Here is a 24,491-nt window from a genome sequence, read left to right on the forward strand (position 1 = left end):
TCATTCTCAAATGGGGGCTTGTAGCAGAAAATGTATTTTTCCTTTATAAGAGAAATCAACAATTGTGGAAATGTAATGCAAGTTTCCATAGTGCAGAAATGTATTTTTTAGTCAACATACAATCAAGCTATGGAATCTGTTGCTAAAGGATGTGGGCAAGGTGACTAGCATAGTGGGGTTTAAAAATGTTTGGGCAAGGAAAAAAGTCCATAACACATTATTAGCCAAAAGAAAGAAACTATTGTAGTCTCTAGGAGTGAATAACAGATCTACTGTCTGGGTATGGCCGAGTACATGTGACCTGGAGTGGCCACTGTAGGAGACAGGATGCTAGACTCGATGGATCTCGCTGTAACCCGGTATGGCATTTCTTTTATGTTCTTATGTAATAGTAGCAATGCAAGACCCCCCTCACTGCCCTACCATAGAACAGATACTGCATGAGCAGCAGCGATGAACGATTCCTCACAGGCGCACACGCTGCCCCACCACAGAACAGGTATAGCATAGGCGGCAGCAGTGCAAGCTTCCCTTAAAAATACATGCATTGCTCCATTACAAAACAGGTACAGCACAGGCAGCAGGAGGGCACATTTCCCTCACACACTACTGCCACAGAAAAAGTGCAGCATGAGCTGCAGCAGCAGTCTAAGCGTCCTTCCCAGATGTACACACACTGCCCCAGCCCTGCACAAGCAGCGGCAGTACGAGATTCCCTCGCACACGCTGCCCCGCCACAGATCAGGCAGAGCACATGCTGTAGCAGTGCTAGCTTTCCTCTCACATACACACTGGCCCACCACAGAACAGGTATTGGATAGGCAATAGCAGTGCAAATTTCCCTCAACATATGCACACTGCCTTACCAGGGAATAGAGATGAGACAAGCAGCAGCAGTGTAAGCTTCCCTCACACACAGTGCCCCACTACAGAGCAAGTATAGGACAGGCAGCAGCAGTGCAAGCTTCTCCCTCATACACAGCTCCACCACAGAACAGATACTGCATAAGGAGCAGCAGTGAAAGCTCTCCCCTCAGTTACTACCATACTAGTGTGTCCAAATTCTATTCTGGATAGAAAACTTCAAGGTTAAAAGGTGTCCATGCACCTGAAGTCCTTGACCACTCTTCTAAGACTGTTAGTTGTGATGATTTTAGAACGGTTGATGTTTATTCCTTGAGAATGTGCTGGAACACCAAAGATATGCAAGCAGCCACTGTAGTATCAACGTTTTGTCACTGCAGGCCATTGCATCAGCATCCCACTATCCCTGTTCTCAAATATAGAACATGTCAACCATACAAGGGCAATCGGTTATAAATTATAATGCAGTCGCTTTAATTTTTCATTTCTTTTGATGATGAAAGTCAAAGATAAAATAGCAAGAGCACTCTAAAAGACTATCCAGAACATTGTCAGGGTTACAGACACCTTACTAAGCGCCACCCCTTTATGGCCAAAACCGAAGGTGTATCCCCAACATAAAAATATAACAAAGTGTCTCTTTCAAGAAAATAATATGGACAAGTAGTGTGGTAATCACCCACACAAATGGGCGACATTATCCACGACACCAAGACAGAAAAACTCTCAGTGCTCAGAAAAAAAAAAGTTTTCTGGAGAAGATGCCTGAGAGGAGATCTGATAGAGGTCTATAAAATCTTGAGTGGGGTGGAATGGGTGAAAAGGGAATGGTTATGTACCATTTCCAGTAATACTAGGACCAGGGGACACTCTATGAAGCAAGTAGGTAGCAGATATAAAACAAAACAAAAAAAATGTTTTCACTCCGTGCACAATTAACTGTGGAATCTGTTGCCAGAGGACATGATCAAAGTGACTAGCTTAGAGGGGTGGAAGAGGTTTGGAGAACTTCCTGGAGGAAAAGTCTAGATTATACTATTACAACGGGTTCTATCTGTAACCCGCCTTGAACTCCCTGGCTAGAAAGGCATGCCCTAAAGAAATGATGATGATGATGATAAACAATTATTAACCAAGTAAAAATGGGAAAAGCCATTGCTTAACACTAGGAGTGGGCAACAAGAATTAGATCTACTTTTTGGGATCTGTTGGGTACTTGTGGCCCGAACTGGTCACCATCAGAGACAGGATGCTGGATTTGATGGACCTTGGTCTGACTCAGTAGGTGTTCCCATGTAGCAATGCAAGTTTCCTCAGGCTTTTTTTCTTCCACTTATGGGAAAGGATGTGTTTGTGTTTATCCTTCAGATACTTGTTGAATCTCTTGTTTGCATTGATCTTTCTTTCATGTTTTCTTTTCCCTTTGTCCACGTATTATTCTTTTTGCTTGTCACAAGTCTCCAGAAAAAAAAAATAAGAAAGATTTTTGGTTACTTCAAATTGTCAAAATTGAGTTTGACATAGCTTCTGCGGTCTTCACAATGCAGACAAGAAACTAGGCTTCAAAAGATATCCCCAATGTTCCTATAAGATGTCTTTATTGAACCAGCATGACCACTGTATTCACTGCTTAGATCTGTTGCTGCCTAACTGCACTACCAGTGCCCGAATGTGACCCAGAGCCAAAGGATCCAGAAACTACACTAAAATAATTTTAAACTTCTATTCAAACCTCCAGATCAAAGAGGAAACTTTCACAACTGAGAGACTATTGCCTAAATCAAATCACTAAATCAATGGAGAATTTTCACTGACACTGTCAACAAGTAAAAGTACCATATCTTTGTTGACATCATGAACTTATTGTTACCAAATTACAAATCTTGGAACCAATCAAGCCCGAATGAAGAGGAGACTGTATGTGTGTATGAGAGAGCCTGAATGGGTCTGTGTGAGAGTGTGTGTGTGTGCGCGCGCACCCCTGTGATAACATATGTGTCTGTGAGGGAGACAGAGCCTGTGTATGTGAGAGAGAGGGACTGTGTATATGTGAGAAAATGAATGGGTTATTGTGTGTGTGAGAGAGGTTTGTGTGGCCATGTCCCCCAATCCATGACAATCACAGGGTGACTAGAAATCAAGATCCTAGGTATGGCAAGTAGATTTTTTAATCCTTATTCATTTTAATTATTGGGTGTAATTTGATGTTTCTGCTGTTTTGAAATATTTTAGTTTTTTGGGGAAAATAGAACCTTTTTTTAATTCTTGGATTTTTTATTAATCAAATATTTGGAAAATATTACAACAAATTTATGCAAGTTTTTTTTAATTATTGGATATTTGTTGGCTGTTTTGACATTCTTTTTATTAGTATGGTTTTAATATTATGAATGATATTTTATATCTCTTGATTTTATTGCTTGATGTTTTGCATGGAATGATGCTTCTGTTTTTCCATTACTGCACTGCAAAATACAGTTAGGCTTGTGGTTTCCAGTAGTTTTTGTTGGCACATTTCTATTTATACTTTATGATCTTTCTATTCTTTATTTGGTGAGAGTATGACTGTATTTTAAAGGATCAGTTCTTGTGAAACTTTAATTCTTGCTGTGAAAATCATGGCAGTTAATAGCTTTTATGGCATTATGGTCATTTTTTCCCCATTTCTATCTTAAACAGAGGTTTACTCTATTAATTTCACTTGCACGCAGAAAACAGTTTTCAATGTTCTTGCAGAAAATATTGTTTTCATACACAGATTTTATTGTAACTGCTGTTAGTAAATTAGGTGATCATTTTAACGCATGGACTTAGCCAATGTTCCCTCTAAGGACTGGGTTGCTGCGAGTATAATCTTGTTAGGCTTTTCACATCAAAGTAAGTAGTGCTCACAGGGTAATGTATCCAAACTTTTTGCTCACAACAACCCAATCCTTAGAGAACACAAGCCGCCAGCAGAGCCCAACCCATTAGCAGCTGAAAATGAGAAGAGGCCACTGGCTACCATGGAACATCCTGCCTGCATGGGTGTGTGAGAGAGAGAAAGCTTGCCTTTATGCGTGTGAGTGAGTGTGTGTCTATGTGTGTGTCTGAATGGGGAGCCTGCCTGGGTTGTGTGTGTACGTCTTCCCCTCCTCTCCCCCATTAATCCATAACAATCTGGAAATAAAAAATTCCCAGATATGGAGAGAGGAATATTTTTATCTTTATTTTAATTATTGCTTGGTGTTTGATATGTCTGCTGTTTTGAAATATTTTATTGATGTTTAACAATTTTTGGGATATTCTGTTCGTTAAATGGTTTGAAACACTTTTTCTGAATATGATTTTACTATTATGATTTATATTTCTTGATTTATTTTATGAAGAATGGTAATGTTTATGTTTTTGTATTGTTGCTCTGCATATAGAGACTGGCTTGTTGTGGGTTCCAGTTCAGTTTCTTCTTTCTAGTCTCCTTATTCTGTATTTGGTCAAGGTCTATCTGTGTTCTGCATATGTGACCAAGGTGAGGTATTTTGCTGGCATGTAATTTCTGTGAAAGGATATATAGCAGTCTGATTTGTTTTGTTTTCTTAATAGGAGGTCTATTGGTGTTTTAGTACCTAGTATAATATGTGCAGTGTTGTCTTTTCATAGATAAAGTTATACTGGTTTGACTTTTCAGCTTGGAGAAGAAACGGCTGAGGGGGGGGGATATGATAGAGGTGTTTAAAATCATGAGAGGTCTAGAACGGGTAGATGTGAATCGGTTATTTACTCTTTCGGATAATAGAAACACTAGGGGGCACTGCATGAAGTAAGCATGTGGCACATTTAAAACTAATCGGAGAAAGTTCTTTTTCACTCAACGCACAATTAAACTCTGGACTCTGTTGCCAGAGGATGTGGTTAGTGCAGTTAGTATAGCTGTGTTTAAAAAAGGATTGGATAAGTTCTTGGAGGAGAAGTCCATTACCTGCTATTAATTAAATTGACTTAGAAAATAGCCACTGCTATTACTAGCAACAGTAACATGGAATAGACTTAGTTTTTAGGTACTTGCCAGGTTCTTATGGCCTGGATTGGCCACTGTTGGAAACAGGATGCTGGGCTTGATGGACCCTTGGTCTGACCCAGTATGGCATTTTCTTATGTTCTTATGTGTATAAGGCTCAGACTTCCTGCTGCCGTTAATATTGAAATTGTCTCTTTTCTAAACTATGTTCTAGCCAGTAATTTTAAACTTAAAGTGGAGCAAACATTCCTCTCCTTGTTTCATCTTTTTTCCTTTTAGAGCTGTTACACTTTGGCTTTCTCAGGAGTTGTACTATAACAGAGCTAGAGTGCCACAGTGGCTTCTATTACATTGATGTAAAGTCTAACCATGTGCTTCTTCCTAAACATTGTTCCCCAAATCCCCAAGAAAATAGCCATAGTTTCCCTGCTGTTTTCTGCGCAAGCAACTTAGTTTAGAAATGGGAATGTCCATCTTATTCTGTCTCCGCCTCATCAGTACTGTACTCCATTGTCAGTCAGGTGCCCTTCTCTGTCTCTCTCCACCTCCTTCCCTTCATCTCTGCTTGCTGTTCACCTCTGGTTCCTTTTATGGGAACTAGCAGCCTATTTATGAACTGAGGGAGCCTCCCTCTGACTCAGTCCCTTTTTTTTTGCACAACCTTTCTCAAACTAGGTCATTGGAATCCTGGGATTTGTAGTCCTGCAAGAGTAGCCAACTAAACCCCAGCATCAACCTGTTCCTGCCTTTTGCTTAAAGGCTGCCTTTTCACACACAGACGATTATCAAGACACCTAAATCATTATACTATCCTGCTAGTCAGGGCCATTTTAAGCCTCCTCACCATATAAAACTTTTGTGCAATTTACAAACCATGGACTCAGCCAATCTTTGTAAAGAACTGAAGAAGATGATATGGCAGGTTAGCTATCTTATTTTACCTTCTCTTATTTTTTATTCTTTTTTACCATTTTATTCTTCAATTTTTTTTGGGGGGGGGGATCAAGTTTGGTCCCATTAAGGCTTTGGGCACTGGGCAAGTGCCCCATTTGCCCTATGGATAAAACGGCCTTGCTTTATTGTCCATGGAGAAAGCAAAGCAACTTATATTTAACAGGTGTTTTCCGTAGATGGCAGGACAAACCACAGTCCCACCCTCATCCCCTAAGAGCTGAAGGTTAGTTCGCTAAAAAGACTTAAGAGAAACACCCGCACATGCTCAGAAAACCACCTCGGTTTTTCTGAATTCAGAGAGATTTTCTGTCTCAGTGCCATCAGATGATGTAACCAACTTGTGTGGCTGATTTTTCCTGCAATCTAAAGAGAACACCTATTAAAGGTAAGCAACTTTGCTATACATACTGGGGCAGATTTTAAAATCTGCGCGCGCGGGGTACGCACAAATGTACACCCAATTTTATAACATGTGCGCGCTGCCACGCGCACATGTTATAAAATCCAGGGTCGCTGCATGCAAGGGGGTGCACACTTGTGCACTTTGCACGCGCCGAGCCCAAGGGGAGCCCCGATGGCTTTCCCTGTTCCCTCCAAGGCCGCTCCGAAATCGGAGCGGCCTCGGAGGGAACTTTTCTTCCATTCCCACCCCCCAGCCCTACCTAAATCCCCCCTACCTTGTTTTACTTGGTCCCGCCCCCGGATCGGCACCACGCCCCATGACCCCGCCCCTTTTTCAAAGCCCCGGGACATACGCGCGTCCCGGGGCTTGCATGCGCCGCCGAGCCTATTTTGCATAGGCTCGCAGGAGCAGGTTTTTGGGGTTACGTGCGTAACCCTTTGAAAATCTACCCCACTGTGTATTATAAAGATGATGTGAAAAAATATTTTATAGTGTTAGATTTTTAAAAAGCCATTTAGTTACAAGATTGGTAGTAGCCGGCAAGTCCATTGGTCAGCCCTGGAAGGGAAGTTGTTACCATGACAGCTTTATTTATTTATTTATTAAGTTTTATATACCATCGTTCGGTTTCACCATCACAACGGTTTACAAAGTTTCGATGTTTAACAGAGTTTCAAAAGAATCCTATATAGTTTCAGTTATGTGTTGTATTACATGCTTGCATTAATTCCGTATGTTTGCATAGGGCTAGTAGAGGAAAGTAATATCTAAGAGTCATTGGGTGTTTTGATAGGCTTTGGTAAACATCCAGGTTTTAGTTCTTTTTTGAAGGTTTTTAAATTTTGCTGTGTTCTATGTTCGATTGGGAGGGAGTTCCAGAGTTTGGGACTTCCTAGGGATATGGCTCTCTTCCGAGTTCAGGTAAGTTGTTTGGAACGAGCAGGTGGAGTCTTTAATAGACACTCATTACACTTCTTAGTTGATTCGTCTCTGCCATTTAGCTTCTGTAAGAAAGATGCTCCCACTGGCATTCCTTGAAGTCAACAGCAATCAAATAAGGTTTCACATGACCGTATAGGGAGCTCTCTAACCTTCCAACTAATAACAAATTTTAGTCTCTCATGCTTAGTTCTTCCAATCTGGAGCTACTTAACAGATAACCATGAACTATTCATTATTTGGCAAGATATTTAAAAAATCTATCCAGTTTACATTTATAGCCCATCAATATATAAATACTCATTCACACTGTATTTTCCTAGCGTGTAGCAGATGGACTCAAAACAAGTGGGTATAACGTGCTCTTGCTAGCAGTTGGAGACAGATCTGACGTCAGCACGGGTACATATACCCCCACAGGAAGTGCAGCAATTCAGTAATTTCCGTCTCCAAAGCAGTTTGGAGCTACCCCACGCTCGCTGAGCGTGTTTCCAAATTCTAAACGACTAAATTCATAGAAGAAACCTACCTGAAGACGAGCCCCGCACTCCTGCGGTGATACCAGTCGGTCCCTCCCCCAGTTGAGTTTCCCGAGGCGATTTCCATGGTCCCTCGGAGGTAAGAGCCTCGGTCCGGTGGCTGACTCGCGGCAGGGACCTAGCCCCCAAGTGAGAAGGGCTCGGGCGCGGCATAGAGGCAGCCTCGGTCCCTGTGTGGACTTGGCCCCTGAGCGAGACGAGTTCGGGCGCGGCCTAGAGGCAGTGGGTGCACTTCCTCGAGCGCGGCGGTGACAGTACTCACCCTCTCCCCCCGCAGCCGGAGATCGCCCGGGTCGCAACTGGGAAGCACCAAAGACAAGGTAAGGCGTACATCTTTACTTGTTGGTCTCCGAGGAAGTGAGGATTAGCGGAGTCTGCCTAGGTGGCAATCCGCCATGGAGGTCACCATTTTGCCTGCCTGGTTCGTCACCGCGCAATAGGCGCCTGTTGCTAAGCGCACACTGATAGGCGCACGTTACCAAGCGCACGTTGATAGGCTTCCGTTGCTAAGCACACGTTGATAGGCGCCCATTGCTAAGCACATGTTGATAGGTGTCCGTTGCTAAGCGCACGTTGATAGGTGTCTGTTGCTAAGCGCACATTGATAAGCGCATGTTGATAGGCGCCCGTTGATAGGCACCCGTTGCTGAGCGCACGTTGATAGGCGCCCACTGATAGGCGCACGTTCATAGGCGCACGTTGATAAGCGCACGTGGATAAGCGCATATTATGAAGCGCAGACTCCAGCCGAGTTAACAGACGAGATGGAGCGTAAGAGAGCCCATGCGTCAGCGGAGCCGGCACCTCCAGCATCAGGCATAAGCCTCTGCTCGGCTGGCCCTGCTGAGCACCACCCAGCCCACAGCTTGGGATTACCTACAGGTCCTTGGCCTTATGGCATCCACTTTGGAGGTGATACCATGGGCGCGGGCTCATATGAGACCATTACAACGCGCCCTCCTATCTCGGTGGAGCCCACGATCACATAACTACACCGTACACCTACCTCTACCAGCCAGAGTGCGGAATCAGTTACGGTGGTGGTTGCAGCCCGGCCACATGAGCCGGGGGTCAAGAATGTCCTCCCCAACCTGGACCCTGCTCACTACGGATGCCAGCCTGAACGGATGGGGAGCACACTAGCGCATCCCTAGCACCTCTTTTTTGACAGGAGTGGCGGCTGTCAGCGAGTTTGAAAGCCAACGTTCAATTTTGCCGGCATTCGTTCTCAAACCCGCTGACAGCCACGGGTTCGGAAACCGGACGCCGGCAAAATTGAGCATCCGGTTTTCAACCTGATTTAAAATTTTTTTTTTTTAATTATTTTGAACTTTTGGAACCTCCGACTTAATATCGCCATAATATTAAGTCAGAGGGTGCACAGAAAAGCGCTAATTTCTGAAAGTAAAATGTGCGGCTTTGCTGCACATTTTGCTTTCTGTATCGCGCGGGAATGACTAATAGGGCCATCAACATGCATTTGCATGTTGCGGGCGCTATTAGTTTCGGGGGGGTTGGATGCGCATTTTCAATGCGCTATTACCCCTTACTGAATAAGGGTGAAATCTAGCGCGTCGAAAACGTGTGTCCAAACGCGGGTTAACAGTGCACTCCGCCAGAGCTCACTGTACTGTATCGGCCTGTGTGTTTGCATGTCTCGAGTCTAGCCTAGTACTGTGGTTCCTCACGGGGCTCCTCCCCATGGGTGTGGTCATCTCCACAGTACCCAAGAATTCACTCAAACACCTCAAAACCATAACACATACGATCTATGTGCATTACTCTCCAATCTTATCTGAAATTCACCCTAGGGAATGCCTCCCCTAAATGAGGCTAAAAGTGTATGTACTGGGGAACAATGCATGTACGTTTAGCTGTATCGAACAATTTTCAGACAGCCAATTTATGTGGATAAATTGTCCTTCCACTGAGGAGTTTTATTTCCCTAATGAAAGATTTCTTCTGTCATTGTAAGACACTTCTACCGTATGTGTAAGGCAATAGGAAATGCCCTAACCACATGTCCATACAAAATCACATGTAAAGAAACAATAAACTGAGAAAATTTAAAGACCAACAAATGCTATTACAAGTATTTGTTCCACCTCTTTTCAAATGCAAGATACGTCTCTCTGAAATTACATTGAGTGAATAAAAACTTTTTCTACTTCAGTATGGTCTCTGGGCCTGTAGATGGTTCACCTGATCTGACACAACCCTGCCTTATTGGATTTATTCGTTAGTGTGTTCCTTGTGCTCCACTTGTTTGGTAGAAAATTTAAAGACAGTCATAACTGAAATTAAATTAATATATTTATCTTATATCTTTTTATACTCAGTCATTTTGTAATTTTACTTTCTGCTCCAAGGGGCCAATGCAATATAAAGCATGGAAAGCGGGAGCTGAAGTCAGCACCCGCTTTCCTAAAGGGGGGCGCCATGCAATACCCAAATTAGGGGGTCACGCTAGCAAGGAGGCGCTAGGGTTGCTTGCGTGACCTTAGCGCCTCCTTGCTAATGCGACCCCGCCACGGCTGCCGATTATGAAGACTGACGCCGGTAAACTCAGTGTCGGTATTCATAACCGGCTGAATACCAGTAATGAAAATGGCCGCCGATAAACTCATTACTGGAAGACCACAGGTTATGAAAATCGACGCCGGGTTTACCGGTGTCGGTCTTCATAACTCGGCGGTCTGCCAAGTTTTTTTTTTGTTTTTTTTTCTGCTTTTCTGTACTTCTTTTACCTGTGTTCAGCTATTAACGCCTGCTTCAGGCAGGCATTAATAGCTGAGCGATAAATGTGCATCTGAGAGATGGATTAGCGCCTATTTAACCCATGTCGGAGTGTGGATTATACAGTGCGCTCTTCTGAGCGCACTGTATTGCATCGGCCCCCAAGTTAGCTCATCAAAAACCAGGAGTGGTCAAATCTGAATTATAGAGGCAAATAAATCAAACACCACCAGATGGTGCCAGCATGTTGCTGAAATATTAAGTATAGAGAATAACCATGCAATGATTTTATCATACAAAAATATTTTAAGAAATGAACACACACATATATATATATATATATATATATATATAGAGAGAGAGAGAGAGAGAGAGAGAGAGAGAGAGAGATAAATAGATATAGATATTAATATAATGCATTTTTAATATAAAAAATAAATTTGCAGACTTATTACTAGTAATCTCTAAACTTCTCATTTAAAATCAGCTATGGCACCAGAGAATTGAGAGTGGTCAATGTAATGCCCATTACTAGACACTGATGAGCTTGACATCACTGCCAGGTTAAATGATATAAGCTATTTTGAAGAACAAAATTATTGACCATAGGAGCGTGTGCGTGGTTCCCGGCACACACACATGGACGCGCCAATTTTATAACATGTGCACACATGTTATAAAATCTGATGACCACGTGCCAATGCATGCTGGATTTTAAAATCAACGCATGAATGTTCAGGCGGCGAGCACAGGGGGGGGCGAATTTTCGCTAAATACGTGTGGTGATGCAATCGGGCCTCCCCCAGTTCCCTGCCAGTCCGCTCCAATTAAGGAGGAGACAGACAGGGAACTTCCCTACCCCCCTGCCTAACCTTCCTTCCCTTTCCCCCTCCTCCCCACCCCCTAAACCTAACCTAATTTTCCCAAATTTTTTATTTTATTACTTACTGCTCCTCTGTAGCAGCAGTAATCTCCATGCGCCAGCCAGCCGCTGGCGTGCACTTCCCCGGAACAGCAGCTAATGGCTGCTGTCCCGGCTGGCCTCTATCCCGCTCCGCTCCCTAGCCAGCCCCTTTGGAGAGGCTTGACACTTGTGCACATACCGGGGTTTATACGCGTGGCTGGGCCCGTTATAAAATGCATGCTGTGCGTGCAAGGCCCAGCCACACGTGTAAACCCCGGTTTTTATGTGCGTAGGCCTTTGAAAATTTGGCCGCATCTGAATAGACACAGACTAATGGGGCAGAGCCGACATGCATTTAGAAAAGGGAAGGCTTGCCTTAAAAAATGGATTATTTGAAGGAGTTAATAAGCACATGGACAAAGGTGAGTCAGTTCATATGGTTTATCTGGATTTTCAAGGGGTTTGACCAAGTCTGTCGTGAGAGATTCTTCAGGTAATAGAAAAGTCAAAGAATAGGAGGCAATGTCTTATTGTGGATTGGTAACTGGCTAAAGGACAGGAAATAGAATAGGGTTGAATGGTCATTTTTCTCAATGGAGTGTTGCAGGGATCTGTATTGAAACCAATGCTTTTTAATATATTTATAAATAATCTGGAAAAGGAAATAAGTGAGTTGATCAATTCACAGATGACACAAGCCAATTGTGAAGAATTGCAAGAGGACCTTGAGAGACTGGGTGACTGGGCGAGTTTTTTCTTGTACAGTCCCTAGGCTTGCCTAGGAAATTTCACGCCTCAGCTGATTACATTTATGCTTCGCTGCTCTTTGAAGGCTTGTTTTTCTGAAAGAGCCTTTAATTGCATCAGTTCTTACTTGGGATAGTTTGTTCAAAGATAACGGGATTCTATGGTAAGCCTCTAAGGAAAGGACCCACTTGTACTAAGCTATATTCATTAGGGAAGGAATGCAGTAGAGGAGGACCGGAAGGCTCATCTGCATACTGCTCCCGGCATCCCCCGGGAGAAGAGTCCAGAGGTCAGCGCAAGCGATCCAGGGATTGACTTCCACAGCCCCAGCTTCCAGAGGCCCCGCACCCTTTGTGGTAGAGGCGCGCGAATCTCAAACTCTTCCATTAACTGAGTGAAGATTTATTTAATGGTGGTTAAAGAGGATTAGTAAGTATTGCTTTCAGAAATTTTTGGGCTTATAAAAGTTTGGTGAAAGGTGAAATTAAGGGATATATTCTTTAGAGTTTGTGTGTGTCTGAGGTAATAAGCAAGCCAGAGATAGTTAATTCTAGTGTCTGTCTTTCCCACCCACTCAACCCTTGATTTTTAGGCATGAGACACTTTCTCATTAAAAATCAATCAGGGTCTTATCTAAATCATACAATTGTACCAGCCCTTATTGAAAGTTTAATCATCCCCTTGTAGGACACTAGCTGATTAATTAGTAAATTCACCTGTAAATTTAAAGTACTCTTATTCCAACTCCCTTAGTATCTGAAACTTAACTAGGAATAAAACTAAGATGAAGGCAGCAGTCCAGCAGCAAGAAGGGGGGCTTTCCAGTCTTTTGCATTGAGTGTCACATGTATGATTTTTTACCCGCTGGTGAGAGATTGTATATGTGCACTCAGTGCAAAGAGCTCCAGGCTCTCAGGGAACGAGTCTGATCCCTGGAGGCTAAAGTAGCAGACTTGGAGGAGCTGAGGCAGACAGAGAGGTACATTGATAAGACCTTCAGGGACATAGTAGCCAAGTCCCAAATTCACTCTGGCAGCCCCAGTGCTGCCTTGGATCAGAAAGGTCTCCCAGTAGGAGAAAATCACCCTGGTGTAGCAGGAAGTGATCCTGTAGCAAGGACCTATTCTCCAGGGGATGTATTGTCCTCTCGCACTGAGGACAAGTCTCCCAGGGCTATTGCTCAGGAGGGAAGGGTTAATCCGGCCATCATAGTTGGTGATTCGATTATTAGAAATGTAGATAACAGGGTGGCTGGTGGACGTGAGGATCGCCTGGTAACTTGCCTGCCTAGTGCGAAGGTGGCAGACCTCACGCATCACCTAGATAGGATTATAGACAGTGCTGGGGAGGAGCCGGCTGTGGTGGTACATGTGGGCACTAACGACATAGGAAAATGTGGGAGAGAGGTTCTGGAAGCCAAATTTAGGATTTTAGTTAGGAAGCTGAAATCCAGAACCTCAAGGGTGGCATTCTCTGAAATGCTTCCTGTTTCACGTGCAGGTCCCAAGAGGCAGGCAGAGCTCCAGATTTTCAATGCGTGGATGAGACGATGGTGCAGGGAAGAGGGATTCAGCTTTGTAAGGAACTGGGGAAACTTTTGGGGAAAGGGGAGACTTTTCCAAGAGGATGGGCTCCACCTTAACCAGAGTGGAACCAAGCTGCTGGCACTAACTTTCAAAAAGGAGATAGAGCAGCTTTTAAACTAGAACAAGGGGGAAAGCCGACAGTCACTCAACAGTGCATGGTTCGGAGAAATGTATTCTTGAAGGATACTAATGAAACAGGAGAGTTAGGGCATCCCAACAGAGAGGTTCCATTAAAAGCAAACACAGTCCATATGCCTATATGTAAAAAATCACCGAAGCTAATGATTTCTGAATTATCCCAAACAACTGAAAAGCAGGTTGTTAATACAAACAAGAAACACACTTTGAAATGTCTGTATGCCAATGCCAAAAGTCTAAGAAGTAAGATGGGAGAGTTAGTGTATAGCAGCAAATGATGAGATTGACATAATTGGCATCACAGAAACTTGTTGGAAAGAGGATAACCAATGGGACAGTGCTATATCTGGGTACAAATTATATCACAATGATAGGGAGGATCAACTTGGTAGGGTGTGGCACTTTATGTCCGGGAGGTTATAGAGTCCAATAGGATAAAGATCATACAAGAGACTAAATGCTCAGTAGAATTTAAATGGGTAGAAATCCCATGTGTGTTGGGTAAGAGTATAGTGATAGGAGTATACTACCGTCCACCTGGACAAAATGGTCAGACAGATGATGAAATGCTAAGAGAAATCAGGGAAGCTAACCAATTTGGCAGTGCAATAATAATGACAGATTTCAATTACCCCAATATTGACTGGGTAAATGTAACATCAGGATTTGCTAGAGACATAAAGTTCCTGGATGTAATAAATGACTGCTTCATGGAGCAATTGGTTCAGGAACCAAAAAGAGGGAGACATTTTAGATTTAATTCTTAGTGGAACACAGGATTTGGTGAGAGGTAATGGTGGTGGGGCCACTTGGCAGCAGTGATCATAACATGATCAAATTTAAACTAATAACTGGAAGGGGGACAATAAGTAAATCTGCAGCTCTAACACTAAATTTTAAAAAGGGAAACTTTGATAAAATGAGGAAAATAGTTAGAAAAACATAAAATGGGCGCACAAGCACTCATATGCTGGAATTTTAAATCATGCGCATAGTTGCGTACATAGGGCCCGATTTTAAAAAGCAAAGCGCGTAAAGGCACTTAACTCAAGTAAATGGCTTTTGAAAATTGCTACAATAGTAGTTAATTTATGCAAGTAACTCCTTTTGAAAATTAAAATATGCCTACTAGCCCGAATTTTAAGAGGCCCGCGCACATAAAATCCGGGGGTTACATCCATCGCGCGCATGTTATAAAATAGCTGTGTTGATGTGCACATGCCAGGAACCGCACGCACATGAACGCATGCATGTACTTTTGAAAATTGACCCTATTGTGCGTATGTGCACTCAATTGTAAGCAGTTACTTGAGCAAACGTATTACATGTTATCTTCCTTAGGACTATGTCGGCTTTAATGCATGCAGGTAAGCGGATTTTAAAAATGCCTATGTGAAGAACATCCACAGTTTTACCAATTAGTCCTCCAGTTTGCCCAGTCCTTCTCCAGCTCATCCAGACCCCTCTAGTCTTCAGCCTGCACTCCCTCCAGTAGACCCAGACCCCTCACCCAGTCATTTTAGGCCTAAACAGAGATTTATGCAGACTTACATTGTGGCTAACAGTCTGCTGTGCACTGTGGTCACCAGATTAAATATACAAATTTATCTGCGTAAATTTTGGCCCCAGACTGAAACGCCGTGTCATGCCCAGCTCCTTTTTCTCACTCACGCACGTGCATATACTTGTGTAATTTGCACCTTTAAAAATACGCTTTGCTCATGCGTGACCCATATATTTTGCAAACATAGGGCCTACCTATGCAAACACAGGGCGCAAACATAGGGCACTACCTAAATCGGTGCAGAGTCGGCCCCGGAAGAGGAGGAGTTGGGGCGTCACCAGGGCTGACTCTGTGAAGACGCCGCGGATGGCGAAAAGGTAGGTGCCTTTTCGCGTCCTATTTCGCACCCAATAGCTACACCTTCTATGGTGGCACTATTGGGTGCGAAACTGGCAGCGATCGCACCGTGGCAGTGCGATCGCTGCCGGCTAGCGCAGGACCGCCCCCCCCGTGTCGACCCCCCGCCCCCCATTAGTGCGATTTTCTAAAGTATCGCAGGCCTGCAATACTTTAGAAAATGAGGCCAATAGGCCTTTTAACATGAGCAATGCTTTTAAAATTTACCCCAGTATGAGCAGTCAGACAAAAATGACTTAAATCAGCTCATATAAGTATCTGCAAATCCCAGCTCTCCCAGCTGGGCAAGCAGTGGCTTCATGGTCAATGGATTTAAAGGCAGAAAATATATCTATTAAGATAGGAAGTGAATCGATACTCTTATCTGCCTATAACTGTATTCCATTGACCATAGCTAAAAGAAATGTTTCAGTTCCATGTTCCTGCCAGAATCTGAAATGTCGCAAATGAAAACTATGCACTTTCGGCAAACGTTCCTGAAACTACAGGCGAACTGATCTCTCAATAATCTTTGATAAAAAAGCTAAATTAAAAATAGGACAATAATAGTCCATGATATTCTGGTCTAAGGTTTGCTTTTAAGAGATATAAGCAGTTCACCTGGTTGAAGATTTGCATTATTTACAGCAGTCAAAAAAGGTAGAAGATCCAGATCACTATTCTTAATCAGTTTGGTTGGCATAAAAATGGAAAGCCTAATACTCTGAATAATTAACTATAGTTTATTGACTTATTATTCGGCTTTTCAGAAAAAAAATCAAAGCAGTATTATCTAGTTTACAAAACGAGAAACACATAGATACAAATAAAAATATTCATTTAAAATCATAAGATAAGATACACAATATCAAAAAGTAAACAGATAAAATAATAATAATTAAACAAAACAAAAAGCCAATAAAACAGAAAAACCCTCACACAGGGTCAAATACTACATACCAAAACGAATTAGCTTTGCCCAACCAAAAATAATTCATGTCTTCATACATCAAGGAATCAGTCACTAAAAGCCTAATTAAAAATCCACAATTTAATAGCTTTAGGGAACCTGAGATAGTTCATTTTCGGATGATCACCCAGGCTCAAGGCATTCCAAAGAGAAGGACCCAAATAACTAAAAGTGACCTGATGCATCATTCAAGTCTTATCTTTTTTAGGATATGGAAATTCTAATAAATCCTGCTGAGACGAGCGAAGGGTTCTTATCTATCCCAGCCTTGAAAACTGCTAAATTCCATTGCTGGTTTGAACAAAGCTAGTCCTATGTCGCCTCCTATTCCATTTGAAACTAGAGAATTGCACAGTATATATTCTGGATCAGTGATTACCACAGCTGTCCTGGGGAACCCCTAGCCAGTTGAGTTTTCAGGATATCTGCAATGAATATGCATAAGATACATTTTCATGCAATGGAGGCAGTGAATGCAAATCTCTCTCATACATAATCATTCTGAATGTGCTAAAAAGCAGATTTGTTTGTGGTTCTTCAGAACTGGAGTTGGTTACCCATGGTCTATCCATTTCTTCTGCCTATGATGGAGGCCTCTATATTACACCATTATAAATAGATGTTCTGTTCTTTCTTTCCACATTAACCCAGAATGCCTTCTCCTTATCTTGTAAGCCTTGTAGTTCTGTTGCTTTATTATTTTTTATATATACACTCCTCCTCCCTTTCTTCCTACCTTGTACTTCTTGAATAAAATGGAGTCTGGTATAACTACTGTATATCCCAATCATGGATTTCTGTGTAACACTGCTTTGTAACAGCCACTAAATTAAAGTTATCTTCTATGACTGTCTTTAAGGCTGGGATTTTATTTCCTATATTATGGGAATTAGTATACATAATTTTCCAGATGTTGCCTTTTTTTCCCCATTTCTGTACAAACGGTTGTCTGTCTTGCATGAAGAACATTTTTCATCCCCAACAACCCTAGTTTAAAGCTTTCATCAGTACTCTGTTCTGGAAGATCTTTACCCCTTCTTTGATAGGTGGACAACATCTCTACTCAGCAGTCCTTGGAATGCCATCCCATGGTCCATGCCATCCCATGGTCCATGCCATCCCATGGTCCATGCCATCCCATGGTCCTGCCATCCCATGGTCCTGGAAGCTGAAATGTTCTCATGAATGGTATATTCATGCATCCATTCACCTTGAGATCATGAGTTCCTTTGCCTTGGCCTATATCCTCAACTCAGAGAATTGAAAAAAAAACTACCTGTATACCTATCTTCCTCACCCCCTCTCTCAGAACCATGAAGTCACTTGTGATATCTTCCAGGGGATACCTAGCAGTATCATTCATGCCAATGTGGATGAACAGTATTGGATAATAGTTAGTAGGCTTGATGATTCTTGGCAATCTCTTTATATCGTCTCGGATCTTGACTCCTGGCAGACTGCACAACTCCTAGAACAGCATGTCTTGGCACCAGATGAATTCCTCTGTGCCCCTCAGTTTAAATTTTTTTTAAACTTTTTAAAAGTTACTATCATTGGGTACATTTAGGCTCACGATACTCTACAGCATAAAGATGGACTTCTGGGGTGCCTCAAAGATCAGTTTTGTTGCCTATCCTGTTTAATCTTTATTTGACCCTGCTTACAGCTCTAATAGAAGCTTTGAGACTGAGTGTTACATATTTGCCAATGATGTCCAATAAGTTGCCTGTATTGATTTAGATTGAAACGCAGAAATATTTAAGCTTAATGCATGCCAAAATTGAAGTTAATTCCCTTGAAACTGCAGGCCATGTGGATGAATTGTGGGAGAATAACCCATATGATGCTTCCCACTTGAAATGGGAGGTACAGTTACTGCTCAAGGATTTTGTCTGGAACTTGGGTGTAAGGCTAGATACTAAACTGAATATGCAGAATTAGATATCAGCTGTGATGAAGAGTTTTTTCTGCTATTTGCAACAATTTTGTCATATGATTAACAGGAAAAATCTAGCTACTTTTGTTTATTCTTTGATAATGCGCCATATAAATTATTGCAATTCACTTTACCTGGATCTACCAGCAACAAGTATAAAGGGGATCCAGCTATTCTAAAACACCTCAGCATGCCTGCTGATAGGCTAAGATTTAAGAGCAGAAATACACAATAAGCAGCCAAATGTCCAATCTATGAAACTTTATTGTGTAGAATCAATATAAGCAATGAGCCCGACTCCAGCCGAGTTTCGCTCTCTTTCAATAGGGCTGCATCAGGGGCTAAAAACATACAATAAATAACATTAAATAATATAAAAATAAATTTAAAAACTGATAAAAACATGTAATAAACAAACATATAAAATGAACATATAAAATGATAACAAGGATATATGTGGTGTGAATATAAAATCATCACAATAAAAAATAAAAATAACTACAAATGTAAATAGTGTATCGTGAACATAAGAATATATAGTAAAAGTAGCAATAACTAAAAAATGTGACAAATACCTAAGATATGTGTAATAAAAGCAGCAATAAATAACTAAAAAAATGACAAATACATAAAAAGTGAATATTGCCTTTATACTTATATGTAGTTAATACGGGTGCCATTGGCTACATGATAAAATCAACGTAGAACCTTTCAATTATTTAAAAATAAAATGCTCTCCACGTCTTGTAAGATGTGTCCAAAAAATGAGAAAAATTTTTTTATTTTTTAAGAAAATAGAAAAAGAAAGAAGAAGAATAAAATAACAAAACAAGATGTAACTCACAAATAAGTGAAAAACCTCAAGTGCTTACTAAAAAAATAAAACAGGATGTACATTACAAATAAGTGGAGATTTACAAGTGCTTACTATTTGCATACGTGAATGCTAAATCTTCATCAAAATGTTGCAAGTGTAACCTATGATCGGTACCTATAGAATGAATGTGAAGAAATAAAGGTATTAAATGTTAGCATGTGTGAATGTGAAAAAAAGGCTATATAAGGATGTCATATTTTGTGCAGAAATAGTTAACATGTGTGGATAAGAAAAGTGAGTCTGTATTCAAAACAAAATGCGAATTGACTTGGCTGCACAGACAGAAAAATAGAACTATATAATTACCCAACTTATAATCAAACTAGTATAGAGCTCACTGTGAGATATAAAATGTAAATAAATAGGGGTAGATTTTTAAAAAATGCACGTTCGCGTACTTTTGTTGGCGCACCAGTCGCAAACAAAAGTATGCTGGATTTTAGTAGATACGCGCGTATCTTCTAAAATCCAGGATCTGCGCGCGCAAGGCTGCCGATTTTGGGCAGCCGGTGCGCGCCGAGCCGCGCAGCCTGCCTTGGAGGGAACTCTCTTTCGCCCTCCCCTCACCTTCCCCTCCCTTCCTCTACCTAACCCACCCCCCCGGCCCTATCTAAACCCCCCCTACCTTTGTCCACGGATTTATGCCTCCTGGAGGGAGACGTAAATCCACCCGCGCCAGCGCCGAGACACAACCCAGGGGCGGTTCCGGAGGGCGCGGCCATGCCCCCGGACCGCCCCGGGCTGAAACCACGCCCCCAGGCCCGCCCCCGAAATGCCGTGTCCCGCCCCCAAAATGCAGTCAATCGTCCCCGCCTCGACACGCCCCCGACACGCGCCGACAAAAAACCCCGGGACTTACGTGAGTCCCGGGGCTCTGCGCGTGCCGGTGCGCAAGGCCCTGCTCGCGTAAATCCAGGCGGATTTACGCGAGCAGGGCTTTTAAAATCCGCCCCACAATACTGTAGATAAATTAAACCGGCTCTCCTGAAAATATAGCAGCAGATTACAGAATATTTAACCAAGCTATTAATAATTTGAAAAGAACAACATGAACCAGAAAGAAAAATACTGTGAATGGTCATAAACTAAACTCTGTCCAAAATACTATCGTGCAACATACTGTCGTTAATAAATCAGAGTATAAAAAGTGAAGCTGTATTGAAAACAGCGGTAACATGGAGATTGACTTGGCCATAATTTACTATGCAGAGCTGTATGAAAAGTATTATAAATGAAAAATTGACGGCAGGGTATAAAATATATTAGACCAATATTATTAACAATTAGAAACTCACAGAAGAAAAATGTGCCGCAAAGAAGAATACTATAAATAAACATAAGCTGAATAATTAAACAAAATATGTTGAACAGGTACATTACATCTAAACTTGTGAATTATACTGATGTTACTCACAAATTTTAGAAACCGACATGATGTTCAGCAGCACTTATGGTCGATAAAATGCTCCGAATCTCAGTAATGCAAAATCACTGCGATCTATTCAGAACACATAAAAACGCCGGCGCCGGCGTACTTCTTTAAAAGGATGTTAAAAAGCGCGCCAACCAGGCTGTCAATCAACAGGAGGGGAGTGACTATATAGTATTGTGTTGGTTGCGATTTAAGTAAAAAAAAATTTTTTGAAGAGAGAGAGTGAAAGAAATGAAGTGAGCCTGTCGCTGCTAATGCTGATCAAAGTTATATAAACTCTAAAATAAATTTTGATACGATCAATGGTTGTGCATTCCAAAAAATTTTTTATATATGTATAGAAAATGAATTGAATGTAAAATCATGGTATGATACGGGAATGGATGAATTAAAAAAGGTTGTGGAAAACTAAGTGACAAACTGGAATAACAAAACAAGATGTACATCACAAATAAGTAAAAACTTCAAGTGCTTACTAAAAAACAACAAAACAGGATGTACATCACAAATAAGTGAAAAATTTCAAGTGCTTACTATTTGCATATGTGAATGCTAAATCTTCATCAAAATGGTTGTGCATTCAAAAAAAAATGATTTTTATATATGTATAGAAAATGAATTGAATGTGAAATCATGGTATGATACAGGTATAGATAAATTAGAAAAAGTTGTGGAAAACTGAGTGGCAAAATCGAATAAATTAAAGAAGAGAACTAATAACATAAAAAAATATAAAATACAAATACAAATAATGACCTATATGAACAATGAATGAATTAAACTGAAGGGGGGGAATAAGTGATGATACAAAACTAAAATAAGAACAATATCAAAAAAGGTGGAAAATGGACACTAACTAGAAAAACATTACATACGTAGTAATAGATAATTAAATGATGAAAAAACTAAAAAATGTGGGAGCCAGTGAAATAAATAATTAAAATGGGCCGAGAGACACTCTAATATAGAAAATGAAAATTACAAAAGGCAATATCCACGTGAGTACAACATTCACAGGAAAACAGAATAATCTATATCCAGATTCAAACTATTGGGTTCCAAAGCTTTAAAATCAAATATATACCTTTGTTCAATCTGTAATAAAAGGTGATCTATGTCACCACCTCTCCAATTGGCATTAACCTGTTGTAGTACACAGAACTTATACTCTTCAAATTTGTGATTGTTCTCTATGGTATGTGTCACCAATGGGCTAGTTAAAATTTTTCTTTTCATGCTACTTCTATGCTCGATAATACGTCTGTTAAATTGTCTAATAGTCTTACCTATATATATTTTATTACAGGGACAAAAGACAACATACACAACTGCTGTACTTTTACAATTGGTGAATCTATTAAGTTTAAAAACTTTATCACGTCCAGGAATATGTAATGCATCAGTCCTCATGTTCACACCACACACTGAACAATTGCCGCAAGGAAGACGTCCAGGTGGTCTTATATCTTTGGGATGAATGATAGGTAGAGCGGAGGGAGAGATAAATTCTTTAATATTTTTTTCTCTTTTATTAGCAATCAGCAATTGTTTATTTTTAAAACAGGGCAAGATTTGTAAGATCGACCAATGCTTTTTTAGAATATTCGTGATCTGAAATGACATGTGAGTATAAGTGATGGGACAGACTATGGGGCGGATTTTCAGAGCCCTGCTCGCCTAAATCCGCCCAAAACCGGGCGGATTTAGGCGAGCAGGGCCCTGCGCGCCGGTGAGCCTATTTTACATAGGCCTACCGGCGCGTGCAGAGCCCCAGGACTCGCGTAAGTCCCGGGGTTCTCCGAGGGGGGCGTGTCGGGGGCGGGCCCGGTCGTCGCGGCGTTTCGGGGGCGTGTCGGCAGCGTTTTGGGGGCGGGTATGGGGGCATGGCTACGGCCCGGGGTGGTCCGGGGGCGTGGCCGCGCCCTCCGTACCCACCCCCAGGTCGCGGCCCGGCGCGCGGGGATTTACTTCTCCCTCCGGGAGGCGTAAATCCCCGGAGAAAGGTAAGGGGGGGGGGTGTAGACAGGGCCGGGCGGGTGGGTTAGATAGAGGAAGGGAGGGGAAGATGAGGGGAGGGCGTTAGAGGATTCCATCCAAGGCCGCTCCAATTTCGGAGCGGCCTTGGAGGGAACGGGGGTAGGCAGCGCGGCTCGGCGCGCGCCGGCTATACAGAATTCATAGCCTTGCGCGCGCCGATCCAGGATTTTAGTGGATACGCGCGGCTCCGCACGTATCTACTAAAATCCAGCGTACTTTTGCTGGCGCCTGATGCGCCAGCAAAAGTACGCCTATTCGCGTTTTTTGAAAATCTACCCCTATGCGTTCATTCTTTTTTCTCTCTTTGGATTGTAATAAAGTTTGTCTATCACAATTGGAAGCTTTAACAAAACCTGCTGTAATATGTCTTTGTGGATAGCATTTTTCTTTAAACCTGATGGACATTTCTTCAGATCTTTTTTGAAAAGTTTCTTCATCGCCACATATTCTCTTAAGTCTTAAAAATTGTGAAAATGGTAAGTACTTCTGTAGAGACTTATTGTGGCAGCTCTCATAATGTAAAAACTTATTAGTATCTGTTGGTTTTCTAAAAATGTCAGTAAAAAAAGTACCATCCTTAAAAGAAACTAAAATATCTAAAAATGAAATCTGATTGTCACTAAAATCAAGAGTAAAATGCAGGTTAAAATCCAAATTATTAAGCCAACTGTGAAAAAGCTTAAGCAAATCTGAAGTCCCTTTCCATATCATAAAAATGTCATCGATGTAACGTTTCCAGAATAAAATGTTCTTTGTAAAATCATGGTCAGTTAAAAACAATTCTTCAAATCTTGCAACATACAAATTTGCAATAGACGGAGCCATTGGAGACCCCATTGCAACACCTTTGATTTGCTTATAAAATTTCTGATTAAAGGCAAAAAAATTTGATTTCAAAGGAAACTCCGCTAGATCTATTAAAAATTGATTTGGAATCCTGGAACTTACGTTATGTTCTAAAACTTCTTTCGAAATGGTATCTAGAGCAGCATCTTGTGGAATATTTGTATACAAAGATTCTATATCCATGGTTACCATTAAAATGTCATCACTCAAATTGTTAAAATCATTTTAAAAAATTAATAAAATGGGTGGAATCTTTGATGTAGGACGGGATCTTCTCAACTTGTGGTTTCAAAAACTTATCTAAAAAAATGGCAAGAGGTTCAAGCAGTGAGCTGTTGGCAGAGATTATAGGCCTTCCTGGCGGATCAATCATGGATTTGTGAATTTTAGGTAAAATGTACATTATTGGTGTCACCGGATGTTCAACTGTTAAAAAATGGAATTCTTTATTGGTAAGTATAGCACCCTCTTTGGCAATAGACAACAGATTATCAATATCCTTTTTTAAACTCGATGTTGGGTCTGCATCTAACTTCTGATAAAAATTATCATCAGATAACTGACGATTTATTTCCTTCACATAATCTGTCCTATCCATTAGGACTATGCAACCTCCTTTGTCTGCAGATTTAATCACTAATTCTGAGTCTTTGCCAAGTGACGTCAAAGCTTTACTTTCATTGATG

This window comes from Rhinatrema bivittatum, chromosome 8 (assembly GCF_901001135.1).
Source record: "Rhinatrema bivittatum chromosome 8, aRhiBiv1.1, whole genome shotgun sequence".
NCBI classification, from domain to species: domain Eukaryota; kingdom Metazoa; phylum Chordata; class Amphibia; order Gymnophiona; family Rhinatrematidae; genus Rhinatrema; species Rhinatrema bivittatum.